Source organism: Myotis myotis, unplaced genomic scaffold (genome assembly GCF_014108235.1).
Source record: "Myotis myotis isolate mMyoMyo1 unplaced genomic scaffold, mMyoMyo1.p scaffold_m19_p_3, whole genome shotgun sequence".
NCBI lineage: Eukaryota > Metazoa > Chordata > Mammalia > Chiroptera > Vespertilionidae > Myotis > Myotis myotis.
This window is the reverse complement of record NW_023416335.1, coordinates 208,053,804-208,073,186: the sequence shown is the minus strand read 5'-3', so window position 1 is coordinate 208,073,186 and position 19,383 is coordinate 208,053,804. Positions and strand designations below refer to the sequence as shown.

The window sequence follows — 19,383 nt, the reverse complement described above, 5'->3', positions numbered from 1 at the left end:
GTCCCAGGACTGAAAGAGAGCGCTATGGGGATGTGGACAGCGCCAGTTCTGGGGGACCATGGAGGGGTCTCCCTGGGGTAGCGTTCTTGCCCACACCCCTTCGGGCATCTTCCAGAGCTAGGAGAGTCGCCCGACCTCGGGCCACCAAGGCCGGCGGAGACCCACCTCGGCTTCTCCTGGCTCCCCAGCTCAGGCACTCCCCACACCCCCACTCGCCCAGACTCGCTCCCCTCCCCACCCCAGGTTCCAGAACTCACTGTGTGCAGATATTTAGAGCGCCCTCCCCCGGCCAGGTTCCCTTCCCAGCCCGGGGCAGTGCAGTGCAACATGCGGGAGCCCACCCCCAGCGGCTGGGGTTCTCTTCCCATTCCCCTCTCCTAGGTCCCCACAGTCCCGCCCCCGCCCAGCACCCCGACTGCGCCTGGGCCTCCACCTCCGCTGCCGCAGACTCAGGTGGGGGGGAGGGGGGCAGGGGGAGGCGGGCGCTAAGGCCTCTCACTCCCCGCCCCGCGCCTCGCCGGAGGTTTGTGGGGGTCGCAGGGCACAAAGCACGGCTCCAGCCCGGTGCCTCGGGGACGCCCCGCGCCGGGGGCGGGGAAGGAGGGGTCGGAGGGATCAGGCTCTGCCCTCGGGGGCTCGGGAAAGCTCCGCTGAGCAGCCGGCTGGGAGCGGGGGCGCCAGAACCCCCGCATCCCGCCCCATCTCGCCCCCCCTCCCGGCCCCAGTCCCCCAGCCTGAGGTTCCCGCCCGGCCCCAGAGGTCACGCTCGGGAAGGGGGCGGTGGAAGCCGCGACAGGGGTGGGGGATCGCGAGCGCAGAGGCGGCGGCGCGGAGATGAAGGCGGAGGGCCGGGGTGCGGGATGGAGGGGCTGCGGCACGGGACCCCAGGACGCTAGGGTCAACTCACCCATCGCCTGCCGGGTCTCAGCAGCGGTGGCAGCAGCGGCGGCGGCGGCTCCGCGGCCCCCGGGGCCCCCGGCGGGGAGATGCTGGCATCCGCCGCAGCCTCTCGCCCCATCCCGGGTTCCGGCGGCGGCGGCTGCGGCGGGCGCCCGGCATCGCAGGCGGCGCGGCCCCGGCCCGGCCCTGATCCCCGCCCCCTGCCCCCACCTCCACCCCGTCTCGCGGGCCCGGCGCGACCGCCGAGCTGCACCCCGGGGGCGCGGCGGGGACCCGGCGAGCGGAAGGCGCGGGGAGGGCCCCGCGGGAGGCGCGCTGGGGGTGCGGAGGCGAGGCCGAGCGCGGCGCACAGAGGTGCCCGCTCCCGCCGGCTCGGGCGGCTCGGCCCCCGCCCCGCCCCCACTCAGCCCCCTCCCCGCCGCCGCCTGTCGGGCTGCGAGCCGCGCCGGGCTGGGGGCGTCTCGGGCCGAAGTCTGGGGCCGCCGCCGCTCCGCGCCTCCCGCGTGTGCGGTTCAATGTGTGAGTGTGAGCGCGCCCCTGCCTGTGGCCGTGCGTGCGCCGGCCCCCCGCCCGGTGCGTCCTGTGGGGCGGGCGGTGTGTGCGATGGAGGCGGGGCGGGTCAGAGTGTGCGCGTCTGGCGTGTGCACGGGTCTGTGAGCCGGTCTGTCTGCGTGGATGCGAGCGTCTGTGGGGTGCAGTGTGCATGGGTCTGTGTGACCTGCAGTGTCCCCGGCTGCTCCTGCGTGCACGGCTGTGCACACCGGCTGTAGGCGGACCGTGATTGTGTGCACACATGTGTGACCGTGTGCAGAGGCCTCCGGTGTGGTATTGTGTGCGCGCCTGGCCCTGGCGGCTGTGACGGGGTGTACGCGCAGCTGTGACGTCGTGCAGAGGCCTGGACTTGCTGTGCTGCGTGCCTAGCGCCGGGCCTGCTATTCTGTCTGCACCGGTCTGTGTGCCCTTGGGGGTGACCGCCGCACACCGCCTGCGGCCTGGGCCTGGCTGTCACCTTCCGACCCCTCCACCCGTGCAGGCGCCCACAGGCCCCGTGTGCTAGCTCTCCCAGGCCCCGCCGGCCGCCCGGGCGCAGATCTTCCCACCCCGCCCCCTCGGCCGTGAGTGGGCAGCCCGCCTGCCCCGCTCACCTCTTGAGCCTCCTCTCGTCCTCTGGGCCACAGGCTGCTCTCCCAGCGCCCATGATGCTCCTGTTGGGGGCGCCAAGGCCGCCTCCTCCCGCTTCCCGCCCTTCCTGCGGTTCCTTGCGTTCAGGAGACTCCGTCCAGCGGTGACTTCCGCCCAAATGTGCAAGGCACTCTGGGTACGCACCCAGCACCGCCGCCCAAATGTGCAAGGCACTCTGGGTACGCACTCAGCTCAGCACCGCCGCCCCAATGTGCAAGGCACTCTGGGTACGCACCCAGCACCGCCGCCCAAATGTGCAAGGCACTCTGGGTACGCACTCAGCTCAGCACCGCCGCCCCAATGTGCAAGGCACTCTGGGTACGCACCCAGCGCCGCCGCCCAAATGTGCAAGGCACTCTGGGTACGCACCCAGCACCACCGCAGGCTATGGGCGAAGGTGCATGGGGCAGGGCAGGGAGTCCTCAAGGGCAGTCTGGGCCTTGGCCGGGACTGGTCTCCCGGCTCCAGGCGCCCATTGCCTACCTGCGTCCACCCTAACCGAGCAGCCACAGTGGCCCTTCTGCAACATGCATGGGAACAGGGCATCCTTCCTGAACCCTGGATAGCTCCACTTCCTTAAGCTCTGCACCTCCAGAGGGGGGGCCCTGGCGACCTGGCCCTACCCTGCTCCAGCCTCACTGCTCTCCTGTCCCGAGGCTCCCTCTACGCCAAGGGTGGGCAAACTATGGTCTGTAAGGACCAGACTGAATGTTTTAGGCTTTGGCGCCCATAGGGTCTCTGTCTCAATTACTAAACTCTGCCGCCGTAGTATAAAATCAAGACAATGTGTAAAGGGAATGATCATGGCTGTGTTCCAATAAAACTTTATTTATGAACACTAAAATGTGAATTCCATTTAATTTTCACACGTCACAAAACATTATTCTTTTGCTTTTCCCCAACCGTTTGAAAATGTAAAAACCATTCCCAGCTGGCACGGCTCTGAGCACATCCCTGTACTATTAGTACCATCCCCACCATTCACCTACCTCAGATACTCAGACACTCCCCAAATCCCATCCATTCCACCCCCTGTCCCCCACCTACTCCTCCAGCCCACTCTCTGTCCTCCTCCTTCCGCCTCCCACGGAACCCTCACTACGCTCATGCAAGCTCTCCTCCAATTCTGCCCCTGACTCCCCAAGGGCAATCTGCTGTCCCTCCCCAGCCTCCGGGACTAGGAGAGAAGAGCCGTGTCAGGTCTAGCTCCCCCAGTTTAGAATGAGCCCCCCCAAAATGTGCCACTGTGGCATGTGGATGATTTTGAGCAATCAAGACCCAGCAGACTCAAGAAAAACGTTTACCTCTTCCTTAATTACCTAAAAATATACAGATGGGGGCCTGGCCTAGAAAGAGAGATGACTTTTTATTTGAATGAGCTTTCTGTAGGACAGGACAAATATCTAAAGATCAAACATCTGCTCTTCTCACCCTGTGAACTGCCCTTTTCCTTGGGTTTCATATTCTTAGGGGGCCCCAGTATGTACATAATTAAGTTTGTTTTTCTCCCGTGGATCTTTCCTATGTTAATTTGACCAGCAAGAGAACCTGAAAGAATAGAATGAAATGTTTTCCTCCCCTCCACCCCCAAGCACTAAGCTAGGTTTAAATTATCATTTCCCTTAATTGTCACAGCTCCCGGCAAAGTAGAGAAGGCAAAGTGACATGCCCAAAGTAACAAGACTGGGGAGTCCTGGGTTCGTGGGGCTTTCTCTTCTTCACTCTCTTTGCCAGGGTGCCAGGGTGGTCTGTGCCATCTGTCTGTCACGCTGTGTGTGCTCTTGCTGCCCCATGACGAGCTCTGCTCCCCCCAAAACTAGGAGCCGTACAGGTCTGGATCAAGGCCTGAACCACAAATATGCCTTTTTGTCCATTGAAAATAGCTAATTGGTTTGGGAGAAAAGATAATAGTCACGCACTACAAATTTGAAAATCATTGAAGGATGTCCAGTAAGATCAGAAAGTAAGCATCCAGCCCCCGCCCTGGTTTTTTGTCCTTTGAAAATACGCCTTTTTGTCCTCTGAAAATAGTTAATTGATTTGGGTGAGTAGTTAATAGCCGTACAGAATGGAAATGTGAAAGTCATTGAAGGGTGTCCAGTAAGACCAGAAAGTAAGAAAGTAAGCCAGTCGTCCCCCACCTTGCCTTTTTGTCTTTTGAAAATAGCTCATTGATTTGGGTGAGTAGTTAATAGCCACACATAGTGTAAATGGAAAATTATTGAAGGGTGTCCAGTAACACCAGAGTGTCAGAATGTAGACTTCCCGGCCATGGCCACCCAGTTTCCCTCTAAGTAAGGATTTTACCCTCGTGACATTTTTGGATGCAGCCTGTTTGATGTGAAGCCATTTTGTTGTGACCTAGAAACCAATCCATTACACTGAGAGCTGACTCCTTGTGGTTTTTTTTCAACTAATGCACACAACAGACATGCTCACCTGTCCGTAACCCCCAGGCCCTGCCCATGGGGCAGAGTGAGAGGTAAGGACTTGTACGGTGGTAACTGGTTTCGGTCTAGAGCAGTGGTCGGCAAACTCATTAGTCAACAGAGCCAAACATCAACAGCACTTCTTCAAAACAGACTTGCCCAGGCCAAAAACCGACTTCTGCGCATGGGCCACGAAGTTTCAGTCGCACTGTATGCGCGCCCGCACGTGGTATTTTGTGGAAGAGCCACACTCAAGGGGCCAAAGAGCCGCATGTGGCTTGAGAGCCGCAGTTTGCCGACCACGGGGCTAGGGTTTTGTACAAGTTGCTTAATGCTCAGTTTCCTTGTCTGTGGAATGGGAATAGGAAGGGCTCCCTCATCAGGCTGCTGGGAGGGTGAAATGGGTCCATATACAGGCGGTGCCCTCCCTGGGGCCTGTCCTCCAGTCTGTCTTAGCTGGCACCCTGACTGCAGGGCCACTGTCTCTTGAGTCCAGAGTACAGGACACACTCCATAAATATTTGGTTAAAAAATGAGTAAATGAATGCCACCCACGTGCATACTACCTGTCATTAGCAAAACATTTCGATCTGTCGAAAAATGGCCATTTTGGGAAAGCTGTGTCCCCAAAGCCCTGCTTCAGTGGGCTCCACCCTGCATCCCTCACCAGGCACCCCCCTCACAGGTGAGTGGAATTAGGCCCATGCAGGGGGGACCCAAAGGCAGCCTCCCCTCCCCCACCCCGGGGCTGTTGTGTGGAGGGGCAGGAGCGGAGGGGCCCTGCCCTGCCCAGCGCTGGCTGCGCTGCCGGGTCAGGAAGTTCCTGTGGGCTCGCTCCTGGGGCTCCATCCTCCCCCTCCTCTGGCCTTTGTTTTGACCTTTCCAGATTCCCAAGCTTCTTGGGAGGCCTCAGGACAGTCAGCCGGTGGTGGGGGCCCTATCGCAGTCAGCCTCTGTCTGCCCAGGGCGCTCTCGCAGTGTCTGGGGAGCTGTGTGTGACAAATGCTTGCCCTCCCAGCCCCACAGAGAGGACAAGTGATGAGCTCAGTCACACACAGGCCGCCCCTGGCGGAGCCCGGCACACCAGGCCACCTTCCCCGCTCCCGCCCGGGCCCTGCGGCCCCCAGACCCCTTCTCTGAAAGAGCTGGCGGCGGTGGGGCAGCTCCCACAGGCTCCCTCTCAGCCTCTTCTCCCCGCGCCCCCAGCCCCAGCATTTCTACAGGTCAGGCACACAGAGGCATTGACAGGTGGAGAAGCTACAATTATTGTGACTGAGATCTGGGTTCGAGGCCCTGGCTGGGCAGCTGGGCTGGTTAGAGCATCGTTCTGATATATCAAAGTTTCCCGTTCCATCTCTGGTCAGGGTACATATAAGAAACAACGGAGGAGTATGTAAATGCAATGTATTCGTTTCTCTCTCTCTCTCTCTCTCAAACTCAGCAATAATTTTTTAAAAAGACCTAGGTTCGAATTCAGCTCCACTGCATGCTCCAGTCATTTCTGGGCCCTAAGCTTCCGTGTTTTCATCTGGAAATTGGGGATGATCACGGCCCTGACATGACAGGGCCCTCAGTGGAATCGGGCCTCGCCATCCTCTCCCTCCCTTCCCATCCTATTCCATCCCTTAAAGGGGGTGGGGAAGGGCTGGGCTCAGTAGGTGGTCCTCCCTCCCACCCCTTCGCTGGGGCCTGGCTGCCTGGCAAGGAGGCTGCTGGAGCCTGGAGCTGAGAGGAGATACAAGATTAACCAGCCCACGGTGGTGTCACCTTACAGTCTGCTGTCCCCTTTCACCTGGACCCATTTGGCTCTGGGAACAATTGCTAGGTCTCTTATCTCTTTCAGGAACTGCTGCCTGGCCCGCAAGGGAATACATTCACATTCCACGCTCCCTGAGTCATTTCATGCTGGCCGGCCAGGCCCTGGTCTCCAGGTGAGAAGTCCCCAGACCTGTGCTGCGGGCAGGGCAGGGTGAGCTGGCTCAAGGCTTTGGCTCTCGCCTGCAGAACGGGCATGACAGCTGGCATAGTGGCATTCAATTAATGTCGGTCCCCTTCCTTCCTCAGCACCTGGGTGAAGCCGCTAGACTTGGCATCCTCTCCTACCCTCCCCCTCATTCATTCATTCATTCATTCATTCATTCATTGCTGAGCCCCTTCCTAAAGCACACAGCATGCAGCCCTCTGAAATGCTTGCAGTTTCTTCAACTTTTCTCATCTCTGCCCCCCGGCATGTATTAGTCCTTCTGTTCAGAGAGCCTTTCTGGAAAAACTCCTACTCATCCTTCAAGACCCAACCCAAGTGTTCCCTCCCCGTGGAGGCTGCTCTGACTTCCGTTCCCAGAGGCCGGGCTCATGCCCCATTTGGAGAGTTCCCACCTCAAGGCCTTGGCTGCTTCTGGGCTCTGCCTGCGAAGCCTTCCCCAGCCCACCTCTAAGTATCCGTCCCACCCGCTCAGCCTCAGGGCGCGGCTCCAACGCCGCATCTCACTTCCTCTTCCTGAACTTCACCTTCATGAACCACCGCAGGTGTCTGGACCCTCTTAGGGCCCTGAGCACTTCCTGTCTGGTACCCCAGCCCCCCTGTGACTCTGGGCACAAGGATGAGAGGGGTTTCCCCTGGTGCCAGCTCCGTGTTGAGGGGTGAGGCCCTAAGGCAGGGGTCTCCTGACCTCCAGGTTGGGGGTTTGAGCCAAGTCCTGCTGGTTGACCCTCTGGGTGACCTTGGACAAGTCCCTGTCAGCAAGCCTGAAAGCAGGGGGATGACTCCACGGGGTTCATCACCTCGGGGGAGCAAGGTGTGTTTGTGAGCCCATGGATGTGCACGCCCATGTGTAAACATGGGTGTGAGTATACTCGTGTGAGTGCGTGTGCATGCGCGTGTAACTGTGTGTGCTCCTGTCTGCGTGTGTGGATGTGTGCACACACGTGTGTGCGTTTTCCTGGGAGAGGGTCCGTGGCCATTTTTGGATTCTCAACGTGTTCAGGGCCCAGGTGAGGGGCTCCTGGCTCTCCCCCTTCCAGAGGCCCCTCCCCCACTCCTCCTTGCTCCCCCCACAGCAGGGAATCCTGGGGCTCCAGCATGGCACGCTCACCCCTCTATGGCTCTCTCCTGAGTTCCTGCCACAGCTTCTGCTCCTGCCCCACCGAGCAGCCAGGGGGATCCTGGAATGCGGTCACCTCCCTCCTCTGCTCCAACCTGCTGTGGCTCCATTCTTACCCACAGCAGGGCCAGGCCCTTCAGGGGCCCTCCCAGCCTGGCCTGGTGCCTCCCCGGGCCCCCCCTCCCCACTCCCTGCTCATCCACCTCCTTTGCACTGGCTGTTCCCTGTCTGAACCGCTCTTCCTCGAGTCTTAGCACAAACGCCTCACCTCCCCAACCACCCGCCCTGGTCCCTCCGCTTCCCCTCCTTCCTTCCTAGCACTCTTCACCTTCTAGTGCGAGGTAATGTCGTGTTGCTTGTTCTTTTGCTTGTCTCCCCCGGAGAACAAAGCCACTAGCAGGGCAGGGTCTTCGTCCCGACTCTGCTGTGGGCTCCCCAGCCCCTTCACAGCCTGGCGCATACAGTAGCTGCTCAGTAAATGCTGTTCCCTAGAAAGGGAGCCTGGAGACCCCCTGTGTTGGCCTCTGTGAGTGTGTTTGGGGGACACCCCTCATCTGTAAGTTCTTCTGTGGGGGCTGGCAGGAGCCTAGAGAGGAAAGTACCAGCCTTCCCGGCAGGGAGCCCGCTGGACTAGAAAAGCCATCCCTTTAGGGCCAGGGCTGCTGTGGTTGCAGATGGACGTGAGCCAGGATGCAAATGGCCTTTTATACCGGGAGCCGCACACTTGGCTGGGCCCTGGCAACCGCCCCTAGAAACTCGGAGCCTGCTGTCTCCGCCCTCTGCCTTCCCCAGGCAGCCCCACAGCTTCACATGCCCAAGCCCAGGTGGGGAAACTGAGGCACAGCACGAAGAGACTGGCCCACACGGAGGGACCCCACCAGCTCCAAGGATGCCACAGGTGCTGAGAGTGAGACTGAGTCACCAGGTGGAGGCTAAGCAAGTGACCCCCGCTGCCGCCCAGGCCAGCCCAGGGCCCTGGCCTGCAAGAGTGAGTGAGGCCGGGGGCTGGATCCCCTAGGGCAGTGGTTCTCAACCTTCCTAATGCCGCGACCCTTTGATACAGTTCCTCATGTTGTGGTGACCCCCAATTTCATTGTTACAATGAACATAATTAAAGCATAGTGATTCATCACAAAAACAATATGTGATTATATATGTGTTTTCCAATGGTCTTAGGCGACCCCTTGAAAGGGTCTGTCAACCCCCAAAGGGGTCGCGACCCACAGGTTGAGAACCGCTGCCCTAGGGCAGTGGTCGGCAAACATGCGGCTCTTTGGCCCCTTGAGTGTGGCTCTTCCACAAAAATACTGACTTCTGCGCATGGGCCACGAAGTTTCAATCGCACTGTACGTGCGCGCCCGCACGTGGTATTTTGTGGAAGAGCCACACTCAAGGGGCCAAAGAGCCGCATGTGGCTCCTGAGCCGCGGTTTGCCGACCACGGCCCTAGGGGAACAGGCTGGGCCACACCAGGAGTCAAACCAGCAGAGAATAACAAACACCCAGACGTGAGTGCACGTGCCCGGTGCGCCTGTGGAGCGAGCCCGCTACCTGCCGGCAGGTGACCCACTGGGAGACTCCTCACCTAGGGTCGTGTGGTGCACACACACTCGCGAACACACTCACACATAGACTCCAAGCCTTGTACACACGGACGCACAGACACACCCACAGGGCACACCTCCCTGCACCCACAAAGCCCGGCTGGGCACTCCCCACAGTCCTGCCGCCAGGACGGAGTCCGTGTGCGCATGGTAAGAGCTTAGACACAGTGAGGGCGTCATTACCGCAACAGCTGGTGGTCGCCGCCCAGGAGCCCTCTGCTCAGTCCCTCTCAGCGACTCCACCCCCTTCTGGAAGGTTGGGTTCATGGAATCTTCTAGTTGGGGGGGACTTCGAAGGCTGCTAAGTTCCCCAGCCTCCCCCACTGCACCGGTGAGGAAACTGCGCTCAGAGAGGCTGGGTCTGCCCAGAGCCTTGGGAAGCTGCTAGAACAGGACCCCATAGCCATGGCCTTCAACCCTTGGGAGTGCTTGTGGCCCCCAAGGCCGAGGCCAGACCCCTCCCCGGGGTCCCGCACTGCCACCTTCAGGATCCTTGGCCCCTGCCCCAGCCAGGTGGGGGCTGTGCAGGTCAGGGCCCTGGATCTGAACCTGATGAGGGGCAGGGGGCCTGCACCCCAGGGCCTGTGCTGGGGGTCACTGTGCAGTTCCCGGGTCTTGGGGGGGGGTGGAGTTGGAGGAAGGATTTGCGTTGTTTCCCCCCACCTCCCATGAACATCATTATCTGGAAACACCATTTTCTCAGAACCTGAGAGGCTCGGGGAGGGCTGGGGTGGAGCTGTTGGGAGGAAGTTTCTCAGTATCGGGAGGTGCAGGGCAGGGCAGGGCAGGTGGAGGGCAGTGGCCAGCCACAGCCTGCTCCCCGCCAGCGGCACTCCCAGCAAAGCCAAGGCAGGGCCACAGAATGCTACCCCCAGCAGGAGGAGCAGGCCCGGCCTCATTCCCCACTGGGGCTCGGCCGCCTCTCCCTCAGGGGGATGGGCCGAGGGGTAAGACCGGGCCTGAGGAGAGAGGCTGCGAGGCCTCTGGTTCCTGGGCCTGGCCAGGGCCAGCCTATCCTGGCCCCACTGCAGCTGGGCCCCAGCGTCCCGGCCTCCCTTCTCCGTAGTCTGAGTCACCATCCACTCTCCACCCCTGACACACAGGCAACGGTCTGCTCTAAGGCGGGATCCTTGGGTGGAAGAATGTCTGCCGAGATGGCTGATAACAATTCCTCCCAACCGGCACCTTGGGCCCCACGGCCCTACTGACGCCTCCCAGCTGACCAGACTGTGGGAGGCCAGCCATCCACCCCGGCCTGCACAGCATACAGCAGAGACAAGCAGTCCAGCAGTCCTGCCCAGCTCTGTCCGAACTGCAGAACTGTGAGCAAATCCACACTGGGGGATGCTTGTTACTCAGCAATAGATAACTGATACACTTTGAGTTCTGACATCTCAAGGTCCTGAAATCTCAGGCTCACAGCCACCTGACAGTCGACGCTTCCTCTGGTGGCCTGGCCAAGTCACACCCCGTCTCTCTGGGAGTTGGTTTCCCCCAAACAGGGTTGACCACAGCACGACGTGGCCTGAGGTGAGGGAGGCACAGTGAGTGTGTGGGAGCGGAGCACTGGCTGGCCCAGAGGTGGTGCTTGAGAAATGGGAGCGAGGTGTGGCGGCCCAGCTGCTCCGGGGCCACAGCCCTGCCCCACAGGACGGTGGTTTCTCTCTCCCTGACAGACAGACAGACAGACAGACAGACAGTACCCGGCTGGCACTGCTGCTTCGACCCACCTGCCGAGGCGGGTGGAGTGGGGGGCAAAGAGGGTCATTCTCCGATTCCACCTCAGGGGAGTCATCAGGCTCTTGGAATTTGGGTCTTTTGAGTTAAAAAGTCCTTCAGGACTGAGTCAGGTGGACGCCTCCCAGCTGACCAGTCTCCAGGGACCTGGAGACACCAGGATCCTATCCAGGGACCCACTGGGCGCCCCGCCTGCACAGGAATGACAGCTGAGCCTCCCCCCTTGTGGGTCTGCGGGGTGAGAGGCCCAGTGACTTCCTCAGGGTCACAGTATTTGTGACTCAACCCAGACGGGTGGCTTCTCACCTACCCTTCCACCCTGCTGGTCCTTACCTGTTCTGAGAAAGATAGAGATGAGTCAGTGGCCACCAGCCAATTTGAGGGGCAGCACCCTGAGCCGGGAGGTCGGCACGGGGAGAAGGTGGGAAGGGCTCGGCTGAGATGCCCCAGGGAGAGCCCCGAGTCCCGGGACCAGAGGAGCCAGCTGTCCAGGACACTCAGCAGGAGGCAGCCACCAGCCCCCACGCGGTCCCTCTGCTGCATCCCCGCCCCTCCTCCCCCAGCTCATCTCGGTCCCCTGCTTGAGAAACCCCCAGAAACAGGGCGCTCACCCCCCACAGAGGAACTGTGGGACCAAGTTTCTCTGCAGGAGGGGCTTGTGCAAGAAGAGGTCTTAAGAAAGAGAGGTATCAGGAGCTGCTCTTGCAGCAAGCGAGCCCCTTTTAAAGCCTAAATTGTGCATCTTCTTGGGGCTGTGGGAGCTTGGGGGCTGCCAAGACCCCCCCTGCAGACCACCCTGCTGCTGCCACGACTGCTGTCCACAGGTGTCGGTCCTCCAGTGGCCGGTCCACACGGACCCGCATGCCCAGCTTGCCCTCCCTGCCCTTTACCCCTTTCCTGTGGCCCGGACACGCCGCCCCCCGAAAGCCCTGTCCCCACACTCTGGCCCCAGGGAGAGGTGGTTCAAAATAGCTGGCTCCTGGGATGCCAGTTCCTGAACTGTTTTCAAGACAGGACCCCAAAGAGGAAGCAGAGGCCCCGGGAGGAGGAGTGACCTGCTCACACCCCACGGCGGGTGGCTGAGCTGAGCCTGAAACTGAACCCCCCTTTTCTCAGCTTCCTGATCACGTCTCAGCAGCTCACAGGAAATGGCTCCCCTGGGACTGAAGGGAGGATGTGAGGTGGCCCCAGCCAAGCCACCCATTCCAGTGACCACCAAGATGACCGCCAACTTAAAAGCCCTCATTTTAGCAGAGGGCGAGCTGCCTTACCTCTGCCTGCTCCTCCAGGTCAGGAGGGACCTTCTCCTCGCAGGAGGGACCATGTCCACTTTACAGATGTGGAAACTGAGGCTGGGAGAGGCTTGGAAGTCCCAGGGCTTGCCAGTGTGGAGCCAGCCTGAACCCAGGCCTGTCGGGGGCTGCAGAGCGCCTGCTCTCTGAGGCCGTGTCCTCCAGCGCCAGGGAGTTTGCTCTGCCTGCCCTCCTCACCCACAGTCCCAGGGCTGTGGGCACCTCGGCCCCGAGGGCAGGAAGAGGCACTGCTGATCACATGGCAGACCCTGGGGCTGCAGGAGGGGCATCTGCTACCTGGGCTCACCAGCCAGGCCTCTGACATTTATGTTTGCAGACAACACTGAGCTTCTGCTGTCCCCAGCCCTGGAGCCAGGAGAGGGGCCGCTTCTAGGTCACGGTCCCTCCTCCGGCCCTGAGCTGCCCCCCCGGAGCTCCGCAGGGGAGTCAGGGCCCTGCTGGTTCCTGCTGTGTTCCTGCCCCCAACCTGAGCCCGTCCTCGGGGACAGACGCTGAAGCTCAGACCTGGAGGGTGACCTGCCCTCGATCACACAGCCATGCCAGGTAATGTGATGGCCAGGTGGGGTCAGAGACCTGGGCCCCTGCCCCAGCGCAGGCAGCACCCCCCCGGCCCCCCACCCGGAGGTGTGGGGGAGGAAGAGGGAGTGTGGGGCTCACTCCCCATCGGGGTCTCTCGGGGGAAAGTCTGGCCCTTGGCCACTCCCCTGACAGCTGGGCTCAGGTTGGGTCCCCCCAGGTTGTGCCATCGCAGGGCAGAGCCGAGCTTGGTCTCTTTGCCCGGGGCAGGGATTGAAGCCTCGCCCTGAGAGGCCCACCCACACGCAATCTCCTCAAACTTCCTCTTGCAGGCCCAGGATGCACCCCCCAAACTTCCCCTGTTTCCCCCTCCACACCCAGCCCCACAGCGAGCTCCCCGTTCCTCTCTGCCCTCACACACTCAGAAACAATCCTGAGACTGGCCCTCGTGCCAGCCCCGTGGGGACAGAGATGACCCTGCCTCAAGGGAGGCGGACCCAGATGCCAAGCCACAGCATTAGTCAGAACCAGCAGTGCATGCAGGCTCTTTTAGAGCATTTCCCAGGGCCCCTGGGGCTGTCTGCAGCCATTTTTATTGCAGTGTTTCCTATCTGTGCACAGAGCCGCTGTAACCCTCCTGCCTGTGCGCGCCTCCAACATTACAACCAGAGCAAATTACAAAACAAGGGTAAGAAATATTAGCAGAGCCCTAGCCGGTTTGGCTCAGTGGATAGAGGGTCGGTGTGCGGACTGAGGGGTCCCGGGTTCGATTCCGGTCAAGGGCATGTACCTTGGTTGCGGGCACATCCCCAGTGGGGAGTGTGCAGGAGGCAGCTGATCGATGTTTCTCTCTCATTGATGTTTCTAGCTCCCTGTCCCTCTCCCTTCCTCTCTGTAAAAAAATAAATATATTTTTTAAAAAAGAAATATTAGCAGAACCAATAAAAATTGCTCCTAGGGGCTGGTTCTCCAGGGCCGGGTGGCCTGGGCCGCAGTGCGAGGGCCTTCCTCCTTCCTCCTCCGTTCACCTCCCGAGCACGTGCGAGGCCCTGGCTGGGTGGGAACCTGGACGGGCATAGTCTCCCCCATCGGCTGTCGTTAGCCACCAGTGACTGTAAGTCTCAGCAGCCCAGGCCACACAAATCCAAACATGCTGGGGGCAGGACTTTGTATTTGACTGTGGTAAAACACACGTAACATTTGTTAACGAAAAAAAACCACTGAAACCTGTAAAGAATTGTTGTGAGTTTATTTGAGCCAAACTGTCGACATACGCCGGGAAGCAGAACCTCAACGAATTGAGATAATGCTCCGGAGAATGGCGGGTTACATTTGCATTTATACATTTGCAATCAAAGGAGGGACAGAGGTGGGTTACATGGAATTCATTGGTGATAGATTAAGGAGGAGGGATAAGCAAAGCAGGGCAACCCCTGGGACTGGATAAAAAGTAAAATGATGGACACATACTTAGGTGGGTGCAGGATCAATTAACATGATAATGAAGGAATTTGTGGTATCTGTCCTGGGGCCCAGCACATTTGGTTGTACCCCAGGGGCCCCCAAAAAAGGGAAGTCACAAGTTACCCGGACATTTCAAGGGTGTGTTATCATAGATGCAAAAAGACAGATAGGCTCAGTTACGGTAAAGGTTGACCTTGTCAGTGAAGATATCGGCCTAGGATGTAACTGCCCACCATAACTGCTTTAGTTAAAGTTTAATTTCAGACCATCCTTTGTGGTGACTTTAGGTCTCTGAGTTTGCAAGACCACCATGCAGGCCTCCCCTGAGCTTGTCAGGTCAGCATGTGGCCCCTTTCGTCCACACACTGTATTTTCCATTTTAACCATTTTAAAGTGTGCAGTTCAGTGGCATTAAGGACACTTGCATCGTTGTGCAGCCATCACCACCATCCATCCTCCCACATCGAAACTGTCCCCATTAATCAACAACCCCCCTCCCTCAGCCCCACAACCACCGTTCCACTCTCTGTCTCTCTGCTTTGACGCCTCCAGGGACGGCCTACGAGTGGATCCTGCAGTTTGTCCTTTGTGTTTGGCTTATGTGCTTAGTCCCATGTCCTCCAGGCTCACCTGCTGCAGCGCATGCCAGTCAGAATTTCCTTTCTTTTAATGAATAACATCCCCTTGTATGGATGGACCACATTTTGTTTATCCATTCACCCGTGATGGGCATTTCGTCCACCAGTGGGGTGCTTCCGCCTTTCCGCAGCTGTGAATAACGCCGCTATGAAATTGGTGTGTAAATATCTGCTCGAGTCCCTGGTTTCAATTTTTGGGGGTATACATACGCTCGGATGTGGGTCCTATGACAATTCTACATTTAATTTAGGACTTATGTTTTATCTTTTTTTTTTTTTAATCACAGTTTACATTCAATACTATTTTGTATTAGTTTCAGGTGTAGAGCACACCTCACAAAGCGCTCCCCGATATTCCCAGTTCCCATCAGCACCCCATTATTGACTAATCCCCGTGAGTATTTTGTAACTACCAGTTTGTACTTAATCCCCTCACTTTTTTTCACCCAGTTCCTCAACCCACCTTCCCTCTGGAAGCCATCAGTAGGACTTACTGTGAAAGCGATCTTCGATAATCCTAAACACAATTACAGCCAATTTGTTTTTAATTCATGGACTCAAAACCCACTACAGTTTAACACCCTAAACTGTAGGTTCCATCCCTGGTCGGGAGGCAATTGATTGATGTTCCTCCCTCACATTGATGTCTCTCTCTCTCTCTCTCCTTCCCTCCCCCCTCTAAAAAAAGTCAGTAAGCATGTCCTCGAGTAAGGATTGAAAATAATGAGAATGAAAAATAAAACCCCGTGTGACCACGGGAGAGTGCTGCATGGAGCTGGTGGCTCACGTTCCCTTCCTGTGGGAAGCTCAGCCCAGGGTTTAGTGCAGGTGTTCTCGAAGCCTGGAGGAGTCACCTGAGACCTGGGCCCTGTGGCTGGTGCTTCTACGCGCTTATTTTGAATGGAGTTGAAGTTCGTATAACACACAATTAGCCACTTGGAAGTGTACGACCCTGAGGGGCATTCAGCACATGCACCATGTCGGATTACCACCACTTCTCTCTCGCTTCCTACTTCCTCATCACCCCAGAAAAACAGCTGGTATCCATTAAGTCATCACTCCCCATCCTCCCTTCCTCTGGCCCCTGACAACCCCTAATCTGCTTTTTGTCTCGATGGATTTGCATATTCCAGACATTTCACTTTAAAGGGATAGTACAATATGTGACCTTTGGTGTCGGGCATCTTCACTGAGAAGAAGGTCCTCAAGGCTCATCCTCCTCGTAGCGCAGTGGTTCTCAACCTCCCTGATGCCGCGGCCCTTTAATGCCGTTCCTCATGTGGTGACCCAACCACAAAATTATTTTCGTTGCTACTTCATAACTGTCATGTTGCTACTGTTATGAATCGTCATGTAAATATCTGATATGCAGGATGGTCTTAGGCGACCCCTGTGAAAAGGTCGTTTGACCGCCAAAGGGGTCGCCACCCACAGGTTGAGAACCGCTGTGTAGCAAGTGTCAGAACCCCTTCCCTTTTCGTGCCGAGTAATATTCCATCGCATGGCTCTACCGCCAGGAGTTTACCCACTTATCCGATGCTGGGCATTTGGCTCGCCCCTGTCTTTAGCTGTTATGAGCAATGCTGCCATAAGCATGTGTGTATAGTTTCTGTGTGGACATATCTTTTTGTTTCCTGGGAGTAGAATTGCTGAGTCATAAGGTAATGGCTGGTGCTCGTCTTTTTTAACGTTCACCTTACTTACTTATCGAAGTTCAAGGTATACACTGTCGAAGAGTCGAGCTATTCCTCGGGGTGTGTTGGGAGAGACCCTTGTCCTCCACTGAAGGGAGGTCTGGGACCATGTCAGTATTTTTAGGAATTTGTTCTTGGGAGGACCAGATTCTCTAGGGAGGATGCTTCTGTGTCCTGCCGGGGGGGGGTGGGGGGTGGGGGTGGGGGTGTTAAAGGCCTCACTGCCCCCGGGAGCAGGGCCAGGGCCCAGGCAGGGACTCCAGCACTCAGCAGCCCCAGGTACTGGGCTGTTTTTGGTGTGACTGGCCTCTCCCTAGGCCAGGGCCCCCTGGCTCACCATCACCAGAGAATAACGAGTCTTCTGATGGGTATGGAAGGTGGCTGCCTGGCTCACCATCACCAGAGAATAACCAATCTTCTGGTGGGTACGGAGGGTGGCCCCCTGGCTCACCATCACCAGAGAATAACCAATCTTCTGGTGGGTACGGAGGGTGGCTGCCTGGCTCACCATCACCAGAGAATTACCAATCTTCTGGTGGGTACGGAGGGTGGCTGCCTGGCTCACCATCACCAGAGAATAACCAATCTTCTGGTGGGTACGGAGGGTGGCTGCCTGGCTCACCATCACCAGAGAATAACCAGTCTTCTGGTGGGTACGGAGGGTGGCTGCCTGGCTCACCATCACCAGAGAATAACGAGTCTTCTGATGGGTACGGAAGGTGGCTGCCTGGCTCACCATCACCAGAGAATAACCAGTCTTCTGGTGGGTACGGAGGGTGGCTGCCTGGCTCACCGTCACCAGAGAATAACCAGTCTTCTGGTGGGTACGGAGGGTGGCTGCCCGGCAGTTCTGGGAGAATCTGAGGGTCTGACTGATCGTTATTTTGCCTCCATCCACTACCCCCGCCTTAGGTTCCAGCTGGGGCCGAACCCTTGGCAACTCTGTGGGGTAAGTCACGCTGGCGCTGAGCCCTGCACATTTGGAGGTGGCTTTTCTGAACCCCTCAGTCAGTTGCCATCCTCCATCTACTTTCCAGCTTCTAAATGGTGCCGATTGGCACCACATCACCACGCCCACCATCACCGAGAAAAATGAAGGAAGGAAAAGAAATGGTGCAGATCTGGTCCCTGTCCTGCTTGCCCATCCCTGTGGGCTTCTACCTTAAAGATAACAAAAGGAAGAAATCCCCTCTGTCGTCTGCACGGGGTTTTTGAGGAGGGAAATTTGGTGCACGGGTCCAATCCGCCATCTTTAACAAAGCTTTCAGGTGAAGACGAGCCTGGCAGTCGCAGATGCCTCTACCCCCCAGAAATATTCCAGGGCCGGGCGCCAAGCCCCCGACTCTGGGGAAGAGCCTCCCTCGGCCTGCTCTCAGGGCCGTTCTGTCTGCAATTCCAGGTGCTGGTTTATCTCCTGGGAGACGGGAGCCCCTCCAGGGCAGGGTGTTAGTGACTCATTTCGACGCCCTCCTCTCTGTCCTCCTACCAGTCCCTGGCTTGGGCTGCACACATGGCGCTCAGCCTGCCTTGTTGCGAGGTGGAGGAGGGAGGGCACACAGGAAGGAGGGGCAGCCTGGGCGAAGAACATGTCTCCGGGGTTCTTTACCTGCGCTTGAACCCTTCTCCGATCTCCCTCCTGCGTCTGGGGCCCCCGGGGCCCTCGGAAGTGCAGGAAAGCTGGGACTGGGACCTCAATTGCAGGCCGTCCCACTAAGGGGACAGACTGAGGCCCCACTGGTTCCCGAGCAGCAGCACAGCAGACACGGGGCCTCGGGCTCGCCGTGCTTTTATGGGTCCACAGAAACTGTTTACTTTCTTTTAAATAAAAATAAAAAATTTAACTTTTAGTTCAAAATGTTTTAATGATAAATATATTTCTTTATAGCAATGCAGTGGTAAGTTATCATTTTTTAAAAAACTGATGTAGATGTTTGTTTTTTTATAAATTGACTTCAGAGAGGAAGGGAGAGATAGAAACATCAATGTTGAGAGAGAATCATGGATCGGCTGCCTCCTGCACGCCCCACACTGGGGATCGAGCCCGCAACCCAGGCATGTGCTCTGACTGGGAATCGAACCATCACTTCCTGGTTCACAGGTTGACTGACGCTCAACCCCTGAGCCACGCCGGCTGGGCTAAAACATCATTTTTAATACATTTTTGTGGAAGAAGCCACGAAAGTCACTGTGTCCTTGCCCCCTCCCAGGGTCTGAGTGGGGTCCTCTTCCTCCCCTCAGAACATCTGGGTCCAGTTCAGTTCACGGCCACAGACCCGGCAGTGTGCTGGGCACTGGGGGTCCTCACCAGGAGCCCCAGGTTCACGGCAGCCAGGCTCTGTGCCCACCGGAGCCAAGGAGCCTGGGAGAGGGTTGAGCAGGGGAGAGGTCCCTGCAGGGGCTAGTAGCTGGGTCCTGAGGATGGACAGTTCTCACCCTGTGCAAAAGGCCTCCAGGCAGCAGGAAGAGAGCATCAGCAAAGGCACAGATGCATAAGGTTGAGCCCGTCCCAGCAGACTGGGGGGCCTTGCACGCTAGGCTGGGCCGCAGCTCAGTCCCCGCCCACCCCATCAAGCACCAGGCCGGCGCACCAGCCTCTGCTCACACCCCGTGATGACTGGTGCTCCCACCTCCCACAGGCAGCCCCCGCAAGGCGCAACAGCTCCTGTGCCACTGGGACGCTCTGGCTGATTCTGAGCAGAAACCTGTCCCCTGATCACTCTGCCTCACCTCCTTAGCCCATCTGTGCTTTATCTCCTCCTCTCAAGCAGGGGCCAGCAACAGGGCCCAGGGGACCTTCAGACAAAGG

At 58.2% G+C, this 19,383-nt stretch overlaps 1 protein-coding gene across 1 annotated transcript in view; it reads right to left on the bottom strand.

Moving 5' to 3' along the window:
- Positions 1 to 1,092, bottom strand: part of MGAT3 (beta-1,4-mannosyl-glycoprotein 4-beta-N-acetylglucosaminyltransferase) — a 31,334-nt gene extending 30,242 nt beyond the window's left edge. Inside the window, exon 1 of the mRNA XM_036300943.1 lies at positions 908 to 1,092. The gene's annotated coding sequence lies outside the window, so the exon portion shown is untranslated. The remainder of the gene's footprint in view (positions 1 to 907) is intronic.
- Positions 1,093 to 19,383: the final 18,291 nt, after the last annotated feature.